At 41.4% G+C, this 7,500-nt stretch overlaps 1 protein-coding gene across 1 annotated transcript in view; it reads right to left on the bottom strand.

Annotated features, from left to right (window-relative positions):
- Positions 1 to 7,500, bottom strand: part of LOC143276705 (uncharacterized) — an 82,480-nt gene that overhangs the window by 74,278 nt on the left and 702 nt on the right. The gene's annotated exons all lie outside the window — the stretch shown is intronic.

Here is a 7,500-nt window from a genome sequence, read left to right as displayed (position 1 = left end):
CTTTTTTTTTTTTTTTCTCTCAGCGCTAACTTTCTGTGTCCAATGGGTTTTCATACTTGTGTAGTATGTATACCAGATAAAGAAAAGAACATTACCTGGAGAGAGAGAGAGACAGACAGACAGACAGACAGACAGACAGACAGAGATGACATTTTTTAAGAAAACCCCACGTCGACGAAATCTTTTCGTCAGTATTGTTGATGCTATTATTGTGCATTTGTTTCTCTCTCTCCCTCTCTCTTTGTGTGTGTGTGTATGTGTGTGTGTGTGTGTGTGTGTGTGTGTGTGTGTGTGCGCGCACTCGTGCTTACGTGTGTGTGTGTACGCGCGCTCGTGTGCGTGCGTGCGTGCGTGCGTGCGTGTGGGTGTGTATTACCGATACGAAAACAAGACGCGTCCATTGCCATGTCATTCACACAGAACCTGAAATTTTGATCATATATACATACATTTATCTATATCAATATCTATCTATCTATATATATATATACATATTATTGCAAGAAAACGTTAAAGCATGAACCAGCTGTAGACCCAACAATAGTCGTAACAAGTGCAAGCCGAATGAATAACAAAGAACAAAGGGAGAAAAAACCCAACAACAACAACAACAACAAAAAAACCCAAACAAACGACCCCCCCCCCTACCCCCCCCCAACACTCTCCCACCAACCCCCCCGAAAACAAAAACCACCAAAAATACGAACAGAACAAAAACTATCCAGCAAGAATCAAGAACACGAAGTATAGACGAAAAAGAAAGGAATAGGAATACATATACCCCCGAAAACGGAGTATGGCTGCCTACATGGCGGGGGTAAAAACGGTCATACACGTAAAGGCCCACTCGTGTGCATACGAGTGAACGTGGGAGTAGCAGCCCACGAACGCAGAAGAAGAAGAAGAGGAAGAAGGAATACATATATAAAAAAAACCAAAAAACCCCACCAAAACCACAAAACAAAAAGCGAGAAAAAGAGGAAAAAAAAAAAAAAAAAGAAAAAAAAAGAAAAAAAAAAGAAAAAAAAAGTCAGAGTGCAGGAGGAAAAAATGAAAAAAAAAAGAAAAAAAAAAGAAAAAAAGAAGAAAAGCCAGGCAAAAAAAAAAAAAGTCACAGACAAGGATATAAAAAAAGAAAAAAGAAAAAAAAGAAAGAAAAAAAGCGGGGAAACAGAGGAGAAAAAAAAGAAGGAAAAAGCTACCAAGGGAGATATAAAGGAAGGAAGGAAGGAAGGAAATAAATAGTGAAATAAAGAAACAGACAGAAATGTATGAAATCACATAAAACAAATAGAACTGCACGCAGAAAAAAAAAGGTGGCGCTGTAGTGTAGCGACGCGCTCTCCCTGGGGAGAGCAGCCCGAATTTCACAGAGAGAAATCAGTTGTGATAGAAAGACACACACACACACACACACACACACACACACACACATATATATATATATATATATATATATATATATATTCTCAACAGAGAAGTAACTGTCATTTTGAAACTGTTACTGGGGACACACACACACACACACACACTCTCTCTCTCTCTCTCTCTCTCTCTCCTCATCTCAGAGAATCTCTCTCTCTCTCTCTCTCTCTCTCTCTCTCTCTGTGCTTCACAGAGTTGAAAGTTTTAACTTTCCCCAGCCCCAAGCCAGTTACAGCATTTGCACCTGGGGTGGGGTGGCTACCCTGGACAGGACACGTTGTCCGCATGACAGACAGCAGGATCCCGAAGATGTTCTTGTATGGCCAGCTGAAGGAAGGCCACCGCAAACTTGGAAGACCCTGCAAGCGCTTCAAGAACACCTTGAAGACAAACCTCAAAGCCTGTGACATAGAAATCGCTTCCTGGGAAACTTGATGCCCTTGACCGCTCTCGCTGGAGGATGCTGTGCTCTAGTAGCATAAAGACGTTTGAAAACAAGAGAACGCTGGCCATTAAGGAGAAGCGTGAGCGAAGGAAGCAGGGTTTAACTTCTGGAGACGTTTTCCCTTGCAACACCTGTGGGAAGTGCTGCGCATCCAGAATCGGCCTCTTCTCCCATAATTATGAGCACACACACACCGACAAATAAGCCTGCCTGCCTACTCATCCGTCGGTCCGACGGGAGACTCCATTAGTGGCGTGAGGAAAAAAAAAAAAAAATCTGGAGTAAAAAGTGCCTTCCTCCCCAAGGGACACAACCCCATTGCCCAAAACGGGGGTGGTGGGGTGGTGGTGGGTGGGGTCTCGAACCCTTACCATTGGTGAACACTGGATCGAAGGTCCAGCGCCTGTCCTGACCGATTACACTGGGATGGGCACTAGCTGTCCATTCTGCGGTGTTGTTTGCCTACGTGGCCTTTTTATGTTTTTTTTTCTTTTGGTTTGTTTGGCTCTGAAGTATTGTTATTCTGTCTCCTTTATTTTACGATTTTTGTTGTTGTTGTAATCTTGGGATGATAAATTAAGCGGAATGGCTAGCGTCCTCAGCATGGCTTAGTCTTATTTGCCCTAAGGAGCTAAATGGTTGGGATACTGTTTCATGAACTGTATTTTTGTGGGTTAGTCTTAGTGGGTTTAAAATTGTTTAAAAAAATATTAAAAAAAAAAAATTAATAGATGTGACAGTTTTGTGTTGAAGCGGTCGAGCATTTGTATGGTTTGACAGTCCTGATATGGCCCTGTGCGGTCGGCTGGACAATGAGCAACAAGAACAAGATTCTGACACGGCGCCCTTTCCATAAAACAGTGGATAAAAGAATATAAAAAAAAAGATAAAAAGCATTGAGTATATTTATTTTTATATAGCGCTATAATACAAGCATAAGCAAGCTCTAAACGCTTTACAATCCAATACCTAAAGTGAAACAAAAAAGCAGATAAAAAGTAGTAGAAACATAAAACAATCAATATTATAAAAACAATGCATAAAACTCACAAACATACTATCAATACTACAACTGTTACACTCCAACACTCAGACTGACACACACATGATGAAGCGGCTGAGATTACACCAATTTTCACTTAAAATACATACATATAAAAAGGAACATAATTGTAATCTGCATGCCACAGATTTTGTAAAAACTGTCAAATAAAATTTTGGATAGAAAAGGTAAAAGGGGTAAAAATCGGGTCATTCTCCCTTTCGAACCACACCGCCACCATCCATCTACCCACTCCCATTCTCTCTGCTCTCCCATCACACACACTCAATTTTCCATGGGCCTGGAACAACAGCACTATCAGAGTTATGACAAGTTTTAAGATTTGCTTTAAAGGTAGATGAGTTGTTTGAGAGCAATAGGTAGAGAATTCCAAGTTGTCGAGCCGAAGACGGAAAATAAACTCTTTCCACAGGAGTTAAGGAAGTATCGGGGAACAGTTAGCTGGGAGAAATCAAGAGATCTCAATGTTCTGTTTGGCAAGTACGGGTTAACAAGCTCAGAAAGATATGAGGGTGTGGTATCACAATTCAGGCACTGAAAGCCTAGGCAGTTCTATTGCTTTAGCAGCTTCCAAAGTGTGAACATCCAGCTTTCTTGATCAACTGTGTGATCTTCCATTTCTTCCCTTTAGCAAACAGCATTGACTGATCGATTGATTGATTGATTTGGATACTTATATAGCGCATATACTCGGTCAGAGACCAAGCTCTAAGCGCTTTACAAGCACGGGGACACTTGCACAACAGGCTGCCTACATGGGTAGAACCGACTGACGGTTGCCACTGAGCGCTCATCATTCGTTTCCTGTGCCATTCAGATTTCAGGCACGCACACATACACACTCATACAGACATGGTGATATTTTACGTGTATGACCGTTTTGTTTTATTTACCCCGCCATGTAGGCAGCAATGCTCCGTTTTCGGGGGTGTGCATGCTGGGTATGTTCTTGTTTCCATAACCCACCGAATGCTGACATGGATTACAGGATCTTAAATGTATGTAATCTTCTGCATACGGTATACACACGAAGGGGGTTCAGGCACTTGCAGGTCTGCACATATGTTGACCTAGGTGATCGGAAAAATCTCCACCCTTTACCCACCAGGCGCCGTCACCGAAAGTCGAACCCGGGACCCTCAACTTGAAAGTCCAACGCATTAACCATTCGGCCATTGCAACCGTATTGTATTGTATTGCTTTTTTTCCTTGGTCACAACAGATTTCTCTGTGTGAAATTCGGGCCGCTCTTCCCCCTGTGGAAAAAGGAACGCGTCGCCACAGTACAGTGCCACACGTTTTTGTCTCACCCTTCCTTACTGCCTGGCAAGTGTGTTTCTTTGACTTAAAGTGGATTCCCCCCCCCCTTGTACACAAGGTTATATTTTGACATTTCACGACATCAGTGTGATTCAACATTCACATAGCAAAACATTTGGTCCATCAATGATCATCGAAAAAAAAAATCATTAATTTGTTGAGATACAAGGGTTATTTTTCAATATGATACTTAGTACAGTAATAATAAGATGAAGAACAAAAACAAATAATAAAGAACAAGATAAACAAGATACCGAATGTCACATCATGGCATGTATTCATGTTGACATAGCTTCAAGGAGCACCAGGTTTTTTTATTATTTTTTTTATATATTTTTTTTATAAAGTGTTATTGAAGGATTAATATAATTATGTTATCCATTACCTGTGGTAGCTTTTTATCAAAATTAATGTACAAACATGTCAAATTTTGCAGTATAGTCATTTCTGATATTGTTAAAAATTCTATCAAACATGCATCATTCATATACTGTATACGGTAAAGTGGATTTTTTTTTCAAAACAGAATTTCACCAGAGACAATGTCCCCCCCCCCCACCACCACCCCCCTTTGTTGTTCTTGTTGCCGTGGGTTCTTTTAAGTGCGCTAAGTGCATGCTTCACATGGGACCTCCGTTCAACGTCTCATCCGAATGACTATTACCCAGACCACTACTCAAGGTCCAGCAGACGAGAGGAGTAAAAAATCCCGCTATGTATATGTGGGAATCAAACCAGTGGATTACTCGCTTCCTAGTTAACTACGTGACCCAAGCCTCTCGGGAACTTAACCTTGATCAAAAGGCGCTTGCGAACAGGTTCAGTAATATTCCAGACTTCAAGACGCTTTATGGGCTTCAAACAGAAAAAAACAAGAGAGGCAAGGCCTTCAAGACTCACTTGTGATACACTTTAAAAAAAATTCCAAGCTTTTTATGTATTGAGTATAATTTCAAAATGTAATGTTTAAGATGAGAAAGATCAGTTTAAAGCAAATTAACTCCCCGGCCTAGCATTAATTACAGAGTAATTTCCCTTTTTTACTATCTGCACCAAAACGTTTGCAAAATAAATAAAACTTCCATGCTTAGCAAAAGAAGTTCCTGTTTGAACAAAAAAGGATAATGACTGCTCTTGTTGTTGGGTCAGAATATCAGATCAAAGTGCCAAGTTTAGAAAATACAAAAAATAGAAATATAACAGAAAATGCAGTTTGCATATAATTAGGCTTCATTTTTTAATTTTTTGTGCCCATCCCAGAGGTGCAATAGTGTTTTAAACAAGATGACTGGAAAGAACTGAATTTTCCCTATTTTTATGCCTAATTTGGTGTCAACTGACAAAGTATTTGCAGAGAAAATGTCAATGTTAAAGTTTACCACAGACACACACACACACACACACACACACACACAGAGACAACCGAACACCGGGTTAAAACATATTCACTTTGTTTATACAAGTCAGTCAAAAATGGTATGTGCAGAGCAAGGGGTATTAGAATGACTTTCAATCATCAGCTAGTCCACATCAAGACGTCACCACAATTGGCGGTGGCTCATGTTTGCTTTTTCTCATCCCTTCCTATATACCCCCCCCCCCCCTCTCTCTCAAATATGTACGCACACATACTTTTTCACATAAAATTACTACAATACACGCACAAACAAAGCCAGCACCGAGCTAGTACTCAAGTCAGCTCAACAAACTCCCGCACCCCACCCCTCCCGGGGGCCCCCCACACCCCTTGTCAATTTATTCGCGAGTCTCTGACTTGGCTAGTTGCGTGGGCGCCGACCATGCAGTCAGTTTCAGTTTCGTTTTCAGTAGCTCAAGGAGGCGTCACTGCGTTCGGACAAATCCATATACGCTACACCACATCTGCCAAGCAGATGCCTGACCAGCAGCGTAACCCAACGCGCTTAGTCAGGCCTCGAGAAAAAAACAAAAAAAACCCCCAAAACTATGCAGTCAAACCGTGGTTAATTCGATCCACACACACACACACACAAGGAGAGAGAGAGGGAGGAAGGGAGAGAGAGAGAGATAGAGAGCAATTTTGGCTGCACCATCAAAACGTGTTGGATCGTATTGGTGGTGACAGTGAAGTGTTAGAGGCAACATCTAGAATTTTCTTCTCCCTCAAATCGGATTGAGGAGTGTTGACAAGAAGGCGTGGACGTTCACTCCGTCAGTCACACAGAGGAGTGGAGGAGGGGAAGAAGAAATGTGGATGTAGCTGGTGTCGACGTTAAATCGGAATGTAACTAGCTAACTTGACTTGTATGCACGAGTACGAGGAACTTTGTTTAATGTCCCTTCACACATATCGGTGATTGAAGACATTTTGTTAACTCACTCAGTACGGCCAGTCCTCTCTTCTCCTCTACACAGACCCCTGGGATGTCCAGTGGGTGTCTCAATGACCCAACCTTTAGCATCCGTCGTCAGAATTGTGGTATTCTTTGTCAACATTCACCTCTTCAGTATAAGAGCCTTCCGCTTGCAATATTTTGATGGTGGTAATTGGGGTGTAACGCTGTTAACGTCTTCTCTTTCGCCGTTCGTATGGAGAGAGTTAAAGTATTTATGAACACATTTGAGTATCATCGGTTGGAGGGGGTGGGAGATGTGAATGAATGGAGGGTTGGGGGAAACTGAGCAAATGAGGGTGAAATGAGGGTGAAATTTGAAAACAAAAAATCTAAATACAATTACAGGAAATTACTTAAAAGGAATTCGTAAAAGATAAGTCGTTGAACTGACAAGCGAGACAACTGATAATGAATGCAAAGAGTATAAAACATCGTTCTCAGTCACTTGTGAAGACACACTTTCGTGTAGTGTACATGAGGCTTCATCAAGCTACAGTAAAAAAAAAAAAGTGCTTAATTGTCAGGTTACTAAAGCATATGCACTTGACATTAGAACAATACTTGGTCCGTAATGAATTGATAGTCTGAGAGCTGAACTCGGAATTGGTCTGCTAATCGGACCAAAGTCTGAGAGAGTCAACTGACAGGTGAAACGTTTAGGCTCAACACTCAGCTTAGAATCACAGACTGACTCCAGTTTACAGCTGGGCCAACAGCAAAGTGAGAGCTGTATTATCAATGGTTTCTCCATTGCAAAGGGAAATCATTTACAACTTAGTCTTTTATAAAGGACTATGACTCTCAGACTAGGAGATATAGTTGCACTGACTCTTAGTGCTGCAGCCTTGGGGGACTGTCTAGTTGGCCTTTTG

Source organism: Babylonia areolata, chromosome 32, assembly GCF_041734735.1.
Source record: "Babylonia areolata isolate BAREFJ2019XMU chromosome 32, ASM4173473v1, whole genome shotgun sequence".
NCBI classification, from domain to species: Eukaryota; Metazoa; Mollusca; class Gastropoda; order Neogastropoda; family Buccinidae; genus Babylonia; species Babylonia areolata.
This window is presented reverse-complemented; position numbering and strand designations above follow the sequence as displayed.